The following is a 7,545-nucleotide window of genomic DNA, read 5'->3' as shown; positions in this document are numbered from 1 at the left end:
TTTTTTTTTTTTTGCGGTACGTGGTCCTCTTACTGTTGTGGCCTCTCCCGTTGCGGAGCACAGGCTCCGCGGCCATGGCTCACGGGCCCAGCCACTCCGCGGCATGTGGGATCTTCCCGGACCGGGGCACGAACCCGTGTCCCCTGCATCGGCAGGTGGACTCTCAACCACTGCGCCACCAGGGAAGCCCCAGGAACGTATTTATACCCATGACAGAATAACTCAAAGTATTAGAGCTAGACAAGAACTCAGATCATTGTTTTCACACCTGATTGCACACCAAGTCACCGGGGGCGCCTCAAAAGTACTGATGCCCTGCTTCTCCCCTCAGAGATTCTGGCCTGATTGGTATGGGTGCAGTGTGGGCATGGGGGTATTTAAAAAGCTCCCCAGGTGATTCTAACGTGCATCCAGTTTGAAATCCTTACCTTAGAGATTACTTGTTCCTATCTCCTCATTTTACAAACAAGGCAACTAAGGTGCCCTGAGGTTGCGACTTGCCCCCAACCATAAGGATCCAATTTAGAATAAGAATTGGATCCAAGAATCCAATAAGAATCCTTGTCCAGTGTTCCTTCTGATCCCTGAATTAATATTTCTTAAAGGGCATTGGCCTGTAAGATGGTCACGAATGAAGGAAAAAAATGTTACATTCAAATGAACTAATGTTTCCAACATAATTTCTCTTATTTAAAACAGTGTGATACTTTGGCAGACCACAGCATCCTAGTCCGTAAATTCAGGAGACTTCTAAATGTTACTGAAAGGAAAAGGAAAAAGCAAGTAAAGCCATGATGGAATGAATCCAGCATTTAACTTCCTCAAGGTACTTTTGTTCTTCAGATTCTCCACAGCAAACACTGGGTTGCCGTTCTAAACCCGCTCAGAGGGAACCATCGCCGGCTGCAGATTCCAGCGGCCATTTCTCAGGTCTCGGCTTGGTGGCTTGGCAGCACTTGATCCAGCTACCCACCACGTCCCTGGAACAACCTCATCTCTCCACTTCTAGGATATCCCACTCACCTAGTTTGCTTCCTGCCTCACTGGGCTTCTCTGGCTCTCCTTTACTGGCTCCTTTTCCATCTGACTTCCAGATGTCAGAGTTCCTCAGGACTGTCCAGGGCACTTCTATCCTCTATCCTCCCTTCTAGAAGAGTTCATGGAGTTCTGTGTCTTTAAATACTATCCACAGGATGTGGACTTTCACATTTGCACCTCTGGCAAATCTCTCTCTTGAACAGACTCCCTTATCCGACCTCCTCTTTGAAACGCCACCCACATGACTAATAGGTTTCTCATAACAACCCTCCACCCTCTTCTCTGCACATCTGCTCAACGCCTGATCACACACTCTTATCTACATGTTTCAGCTGCAATCCCTCATTCTGTCAATGGTCCTCCACATTGGCTGCACAGTCGTCACCCGGGAATTTTTTAAAGGTTTCAGTGTCTGACTTCCAACCCTAGACATTCTGATTTAATTGATGCCTAGGTATAAGCTGGGCATTGAGATTTTTTTTCCGTTGCGGAGCACAGGCTCCGGACGCGCAGGCTCAGCGGCCATGGCTCACCGGCCCAGCCGCTCCGCGGCATGTGGGATCTTCCCGGACCGAGGCACGAACCCATGTTGCCTGCATCGGCAGGCGGACTCCCAACCACTGCGCCACCAGGGAAGCCCTGAGCATTGAGATTTTGATAAGTTTTCCAGGTGATTCTAATATGCAGCAAAGTACAGGAACTTTTGCTCCAGAGTCATGCTTTGATTTCCCCTTTTCCTCAACCCTCACACCCACTCAATCAAGTCTTCCTCCAAAACACAACATGGAGTGGTCCCCTTCTCTCTACATCTGCAGCCTTCTTGGTCCCAGCAGCAGCATCAACTCTCACCAGACAACTGCAACAGTTTCCCAATTCTCCACGTTAAGAGCCGGAGGGGTAATTCTAAAAGTGTTAAGACAGACATCACTTCCCTACCCCGTATGGCTTCCCCCGCTCTTAGACTAAAATCCAATCCTCTTACCATGGCCTGGAAGTTTCCTGCCCACTCCTTCCCATACCCTCTCTTCCCCTTCCTCACTACCCCACTACACCTCCTTCCTGGCTCTGAGCATGTGCACTTGCTGTTTCATCTACCCCACTGCTACTCCCCCAGCTCTGCATGTCTGGATCCTTCTCACCGTCACGTCTCAGCTCAAGTGGCACCTCTTTAGAGCAGGCTCCTTGATCACTCTATTAAAAGAGACCTTTCCCACAGCCTCTCTCATCAATTTCCTTCATAACTGAGACTGCAATCTTTGCTGGTCTTCCCTACAAGGGAACTCCATGAAGGCCTGGTCTCACTTATGACTATATCCCCAGCATAAAGCAGACTGCCTAACACATAATAGGTGTTCAGTCAATAATTTTTTGGAAAAAAGAAATGAGCCAGTGAAAAAGATGACAACCCTAACTATGTGAACTTTTCCTTAGCCAGTACCCATTGAGATCAAATTATAATAATAAAACAACAAATATAATAAAAACAACAAAACAATAGAAAATCTAAAATAATTGACATGAAAAATTATGTTAAAAATATACTGAAAAGTCTTGCTCAGCCAAGATACATTAGAGGGTTTTAGGTAATTTAGTTGCTTGGTTTGCTGATAAAAACCCTATTTTGTTTCAATTAATATTCCTGAAGTCTTTCCAAAGAATGAATTATTCAATGAATTGTTATGAAAATTTGCAATCCACTGGGGAGAGAGAAAGTTAGAGCCCTCCTTGAAAACAAATGCAAAAATAAAACTTAGACACATTTAAAAAATAAAATTGATAGACACATAAGATTTAGAATTTTTAAAAATATAATTTAACATGCCTTTCTAAGCATGAGAAAATTCAGAAGCCAATGAAAATAACTGACAGATCTTAACAAAAATTAAGACTTCAAAAAGTTAAAAGACAGACTGGGAAAAAATGTCTACAATATATTTAAGCAGGCAAAAGTTTACTATTCATTACCTGTAGAGAGTTCCAAATTATTAATAAGAGAAAGTCAACTGAATATTTATCCTGTTATATATAAAGGACCCAAACAGGCCAATGAACATTTAACAACAAATTTACTAACAGTCAGAATGGTGAAAATCTACCTATCTTAAATTTTATTTATCAATAACGCAAAAAAAAAAAACAAAAAACACCTCTATTGAAGGGAAATGTAAATTTTTGAAGGGCACTTGGCAGTAGAAGAGAATGAGATCAGAAGAGTATCTGTGATCTAGGAATCAAATGTCTATGGATTTATCTTACAAGTATTTAAATAACCAGTCAAAAGGATGGTTACAAAAATGTTCATTGCAAACCTATTTGTAACTCTGTGTTGACTCAAACATGTCTATGACATATTGTTAAATTTTTTCAAAGTTACAAAATAAACACCTTGAGATCTCATTTTTCTGAAAATGTGGACATTGATTTCTATATGTAGATATTTTAAAAGTCTAGAAGTACATAATCCAGAAAAAAAATTTTTGGTAATCTCTGTGAAGTAGTATCATAGGTAATCTTAATTTTCTTCTTCAAGTTTTCCATATTTTCTTGATTTTGGATGATTAACGAATTCTTGAGTTATCATTATGAGTTAAAATAAGCTATTTCACAGAGTCTAATAATACATATCAGGTAATCAAATATTTCCTTGTCCTTAGTTTGTGTGTGGTGGATGGGAAGTGGAGAGTCATGGGAAGTAAATTCAGAGACTAAAATTCGGTGTTTCTACAGCAATAATCATGTAGGGTGAATGTCCCAGGGCAATCTGGCGGATGGAAGATTTTAGCCCAATCCCAAACTCCCACATGGGTTTTTTCTTTGTTTTTTCTTTTCACTCCAGTTCCTACAATGAACTGATTTTCTCATGGTTTGCTAATCTCATGAGAGAGAAAAAAATGTTCAGATAGCTCAGGCTCTGGGTAGTTGGGCCCCAGTTAAAGGAAGTTAAAGAGAAGGAAAAAAAGGTCAAAGAAAGAAACCTTAGTTACCTTCTCAGCACAGCTCTCAGAACATAAATGACATGGTCATTCTAATTCTGAGAAATACCCAGAAAAAAGACTGTAGGGGCTTTTCATTTTCCTGTGGAGCCACCCTTAAAAGATGAGCATGTTACAACTTTCAGGAATTTCCCTAAAGACAACTGTGCCACCAAGTTCCTATAAAATCATCTCTCATCACCACTTTGCTGCCTCAGGCCAGCAGGAAAGCAGAACTAGGACTTGACATCTTAAAAGTGCTCGTTCTGAACAAGCCATACCTCCTATGAAAACATATCCTGAAGCATCAGCTCCCTGAATCAGAGAGGAAAGTAAAGCAAAACTCCATTTCTAAGCAATACAGGATTCCAAATGCAGTTAAATCTGGAGAAGATGACTGGAATTATGGCATTCCTTACATTTTGCTTTCTCTAACACTTTCAGTGAGTGCTCAATTTCAATAAGTGCTCGATTTTTCAATAATACTGATGACTCTCCCTAAGGAAAAGTAAAATTAAAAGAAGGTATAAAGCCTATGGACCAAGGGCCAAATGTAGCCAGTAGACTGCTTTTGTAAACAAGGTTTATTGGAACATAAAAAAAGTTATAAAATGATAACTAAAGTTATAATTAATCATTTTTCCTCAAACCATTGGATGAGTTTAACTTATCTTTGGACAAGCCCACCTCATTGCCAGTTGGGGAACCCCTAGCAATTCCCTCTAGTTGCTATAGGTGACAGGATTTTTTTAAAGCTCACCCCTTAAATTGTGGGTCTTCTGGAATTGTACCAAGGACAATTTTCCAGAATCTTTAGCCTTACTAGTCACCAATTCTTGCCTGACAGGATTTTTTAAGCTGAAACCACTAGATGTATTCAAGGGGAGATAACAAAATACAACCTTCAAAGGAGAAAAAAGGAAGCAGTCCCCCCAAATGAGGAGAAAGAAATATCTATGGGCAACATACCCCGAAAGCTCTCTCCTCACACCAGGGAGGAGAAAATGGGGTCCAAGCTCAAAACAGAGTAGAAAGCTCAGCTAGGGTTAGGCTGAGGAAAGTGGGAAGGAAAAACCCCAGAAGATTGCCAAAGCAAACAAATATGTAAACAGACCAAAACATGGCTTTACACATTTGATACTGAAAAGAATATTGCAGTTTGATAAAGAAAATGAGGTCTGGAAGTAAGATTACTTTTCTCTATGAAGCCCAGAACACATGATGTAAGAGCTCACTGAAGGGTGATCTCATTCTTGGGAACTGACTGGTGGGGCTTGGACTCCAGGCCTCAGCTAGAGAGAACAGCCCAGCCTCAGAGAAGACTCCACATTTAATTTTCATAGCCAAAAAGGCTTTCTTTGGCCACAATTTTGGCCACTTTAAAAACTGTAGCCACAGGAAGACACCTGTTTTTTCATTAAGTTTCAAAAATTGTCTTATTCTGGGTTTCACTTCACTGAGACCTAGCCAAAGTGATTAGCTGCCATATACAATCATCCCTGACTTTCAGTTCTGTATTCTCTGCCCTTCTGTATAAAATTTGTCTCCCTACTTCTTCCTACTTGCTTCATTAAGACATGTTATATGCACTATTTTATTGTTAAAAACAACACATTTTATATGCTCCTCCTTGGGAGAAAAGAACATGGCCCCCTCAAACACTTCATCAGGATTTACCCGTTTTTATGCGCAGGAGACTACATACAATTGGCACTATTACGATGGCCTCTGCATGGAAATGGTCAGGAGACGTGTGGGAAATGTGCCTGTTTTTAAAGGATCCAAGCCACAGAACCTGCTTTACAGAAGGTTTGCTAAAGAAGAAGGGAGAGTTCACAGTAATGGGAGTTTAACTCACCTTAAAGTATCTAGAGGAAGATGAGCTAAAATCTCGAGAATGCTGACTCAACAGGAAGAAGCTACCAGATTCCCCCAAACTTGTGCTGTGTGGTTACTGCATCACAGAGATGGTGAGCAGGTCCTGAAGTGTGAAGTCCACATCCCACGTCTGGGACACAGAGATGGTGAGGGGTCCTGAAGTGTGAAGTCCACATCCCACGTCTGGGAGAACCATATAGTTGATTCCCTCAACATTACGTATCAGAATTTGCATCCTAACATCCATAGGCAACCTCTCCTACCTCTTTCTTACGGACTTATTCCATTCTCAGTGTGTGACGAAACAAAATCCTGTCTTCCACTGGTACTGTACAACCGGACATATGTATATTTAAAATTAGAATCCGTTCAAAACCTACTTATGTGCACACCCAAGTGTGTTTCCTCTACTCTAAGAATGGTAGCTTCTGAAGATACTCACTGGACGTGATAAAACCATTTAAGTCCTGAGGAAATGTGCTAAGAAAAAACCTAAATTCAAGTTTAAAAAAAAAAAAGTTTATACACACCATACCTACCATAAGCACAAGCCTGTTTATCAGCAAAAGATAGTAAATAAACCCAGGGTCAATTTGCTCCCTACCTTTTAGGACAGTGATTTTAGAGCTACGGTAGATGGAAGCAGTGTATAACTTCTACCCCTCTGCTCTATTAAAAATAAACACTTAGCATTAAGAGAGATGCTTTATAAATTACACGATACCCAGTCATTTTGATGTGACATTCACAGGTATCCAGTTGTCCAAAAAAGCTGCACCAAAGTTTTCTCTTCTAATTCAAAATTGGTCTGTCAAAAGTCTAAAAAACATATACCACAAAAAACATATAAGTATTCGTTAAATACTTATCTGGACAGTGATCAGAGATCAAATAAATCTTCCTCTTGAATTCTGGCTTTCCTTGCTAGCGTTAAGTTCATTTGTATTTAATATCGAGAGAGCTATGCAGGAAAGTCTCCACGCTATTTTAAGAAAGTTTAACCACCCACCACTGTGTTTTGCGAGCTTTAAGAGGGGAGCGAAGGCCTGTTTGTACGCACTACCCGCCCCCGCTCAGCTGCACGGCTGGGTGGTTGGAGTTTTGACCAAGAAGTTGGGGCCCACTGGCAGCGCCACCGGGCTGAACTGTACGCCTTTTCATAAAGGCAGAGGAATTGGGGTTAAACACGCTATCACCCTCCCACCTGAGGAAAAGGCCTGTTTGTTCCAGAAGGCAAAGCCCAGCCTGATTTAACTAACTGCAAGCAGTTACTATAAGCAAGGCAGCAAGAAAGCTCTAGTCTAGAACAGGAAAGCCATCCACTTGATGAGGGTTTCTCCAGAGTCCAATACCCAGAAAGACACAGCTCAGGCGCCTCACCTGACAGTTAACCTGAAATCACCTGGTCTTTCCTCTGCTTCCTGGCCTGGGGAAAAGGACGGGGCTACCGGGCCAGGCCTGCGCCTTCAAAACTTTCCACGACTCTCGGGATTCGGAGCAGGAGAAACCGTTCACTGCACGCGTTTCAGCCTTGCCGGGAACGCCTCCCCTGAAGTCGGATCCCTCCTAGGCGGGCCCCCCTCCTCTTAGCGCCTCTCTCTTACCCTTCCTACCAGCCGCCAGGGGCGCGCAGACCCCGGCCCTCTGGCAGGCGCGG

The 7,545-nt window shown here is 42.2% G+C and overlaps 1 protein-coding gene across 3 annotated transcripts in view; it reads right to left on the bottom strand.

Moving 5' to 3' along the window:
• Window positions 1–7,545, bottom strand: part of MCOLN2 (mucolipin TRP cation channel 2) — a 58,866-nt gene that overhangs the window by 50,852 nt on the left and 469 nt on the right. The window contains exon 1 of one of the 3 annotated variants that reach the window (XM_024767866.1): window positions 7,493–7,545. The exons of the other annotated variants lie outside the window; for them this stretch is intronic. The gene's annotated coding sequence lies outside the window, so the exon portion shown is untranslated. The remainder of the gene's footprint in view (window positions 1–7,492) is intronic. 3 annotated transcript variants of the gene reach the window in all.

The sequence above is a fragment of the Neophocaena asiaeorientalis genome, unplaced genomic scaffold (assembly GCF_003031525.2).
Source record: "Neophocaena asiaeorientalis asiaeorientalis breed wild unplaced genomic scaffold, Neophocaena_asiaeorientalis_V1.1 scaffold546, whole genome shotgun sequence".
Lineage (NCBI taxonomy): Eukaryota > Metazoa > Chordata > Mammalia > Artiodactyla > Phocoenidae > Neophocaena > Neophocaena asiaeorientalis.
Note: the sequence above shows the minus strand (reverse complement) of the source record. Positions and strands in the feature narration are given on the sequence as shown.